We start from the raw sequence: 2,442 nt of genomic DNA, 5'->3' as shown, positions 1-2,442 counted from the left end.
TCGACACTGCTGCCCCCACCCCCACCCTTCAATTCTTGCCACACTCGTAGTTACTGCCTAATATGGACACCGGCACCATTAGATTTCCACTGAAGGAAGGGGGAACCGATGTCTTGCAAGCAACATACAGTTAATTTGTCACTAATTTTGTCACTAACACATACGAATTTTATTAATATTTTATGTGATGGACCAACTCAACATGGTGCATTATGTGAAGTAGAAACATTGTTTACAAGTACAAATCTGAAAAGTGTGGCGAACATTTATATTCAACCCTTCTGAAGCAATACTTTGAAATAGCACAGTTTACTACAAGTCATGGACTTGGTCTCCACCAGCTATGTACATCTAGAGACTGTGATTTTTGCCCATTCTTCTTTTTCAAAATAGCTTAGTAAATAGTAATGAGCTCACGTTGACTCCACAAAAACTTGATATGGACAGGATCTTGCTGTAGCCACAAAACAAGCCTGAATGTTCAGGCTTCAACTATCATGCTTGATAGTTGAGGTGTGCCAATGTACTGAGATTGTTTTTTGTTTTTTTTGGCATCCAATGTTTGTGTTTCATCTGTCCAAAATAAATTGTTTCAGAAATGCTGTGGGTTATTCAGGTGCAACTTTGCAAAACTACGTCATACTTCCATAGTATCTTTAGAGAAAGAAAAGGTTTTCTCCTGGCATATATGCGAGGCATAATAATTAAAGGGTGCTACTATTTTGATACATAACTTTTGAGTTTGACCAATCCATCCATGGCAGGAGATCACACTGTATGCTTGAGTGTCAGATATTTTTTTTAAATAGCAACTTCTACTCATAAATCCTAGAAATGCATGGTAAATACGCAATGTTTGATGGAAACCAACGCAGCTGTATGGAGGATTAGCGTTAACCAAACAATTCCTTGCTCTGGTTTGGGTTGTGTCTATGAAGTTGCTTTTAGATGAAACATAGATCTCTTAATGATAATACTCATTGGAGGTCAAACTATGTGAAAATATGAAGATCAAATTTTCACATTTGCAAAACGACTATCCAGAAATTAAACTTGAAATTGTAAAGTCTATATCTACTGAAACTTAAGTCTTTTGGCTCTTCCTGTTAGGTAAGATAAGGTAAGTTTATTTATATACCGCTTTTCAGTAACAAGACATTCAAAGTTCTGTTTTTATACATTGAATAAGGACATATACCGTTCAGTATCCTCTGAACAGTTTCTGTAGCTGACCTGCTACGGGAGCTAAGAGAAAAAAGAAACTCTACAAGCTATTTCAAGGCTTTTGTAGCTCAGTGAGGCAGCCAATTTCCAGATGTTTCACACCTTCTGTGGAAGTGCCTGACCACTTCTGTTCCCAGAAGCAAGCACGCTGAGCACAATACAGTAAATCATCGAACATGAATGGATTTTGTTGCAAGTGAATTTGGGCCTAAGTGTGTGGAGGTCTGTGAGTGTTTGTATGTATATATATATATATACATACAAACGTGGGACCTTTGCTGTATGTCTTCCCCTCTCTGCCCATTTCCGGTCTATATACTGTTAAATAAAGGCCACTAGTGCCCCAAAAATTGGAAAAGAAAAAAAGGTTACTTAAACTTAATTCTGTCAGGAGTACGAACAATTTTGGGCTTAACTGTAAATAAATAGTAAAACTGTAAATACATAACAATAACAAAAATACATACCACAGAATATTACTGCATCGTCTCTGAGCAGCTATTATTTCAAAATGCATTTAGATAAAAAGCTGATATGCGTCAGTGGGTCCTCACCTTTTGGTAAAATGATATATCCTCTGGGTGAAAGTGACGTACCAATAATATCTCAGCAAGGGATTATGATGTATCCATTAAAGAAACATCAGACAAACAAGCATTAAAACCAAAAGCACAAAAACATTAAGAGCTGTTTTTCTGCAGTGGGTATTTCAGTTTTCATTTCAGATAGAGGTTTCAGCTCATGTTAGAATTCTTCCTGTACATTAGGAATGACATGCTTGACAGTTCAGGTATTTTATTGTGTTGTGACATTCATTTACAACAGAGAAACCAATAAAAAGTCAGGGTTACAAAATTTTTTTCAAGTCAATTTCCATAATTGGATCAATGGAGACATTTATTATGAACTAACTGTAGATATTTCTGCAGTGAATAGGCTTTAAATATGGTACCTTTAGACCTAAAACATACTTAAATCTGATTCTAAAACTTCCCAGACTTCCAACCTTCATAAGTAACTCCACAGATGCCTTCCCCACCTCTCAGCAGCTCACAGCTTATCAAAAAATATGACACCAGTTTTTGTTTGAAAATTACCAACAGTAGTAAAATCATGCAGCTGTCATAATGGTGAAGTTAACCAGCTTCATTACTCTTTGCATGAAGTTGCTGTCAAGATATTAACTTGTATACATAAGAGTCCCAAATTCTTGGAACA

This window comes from Girardinichthys multiradiatus, chromosome X (genome assembly GCF_021462225.1).
Source record: "Girardinichthys multiradiatus isolate DD_20200921_A chromosome X, DD_fGirMul_XY1, whole genome shotgun sequence".
Lineage (NCBI taxonomy): Eukaryota > Metazoa > Chordata > Actinopteri > Cyprinodontiformes > Goodeidae > Girardinichthys > Girardinichthys multiradiatus.
The sequence above is the reverse complement of the archived record's forward strand: the minus strand, read 5'-3'. Positions refer to the sequence as shown.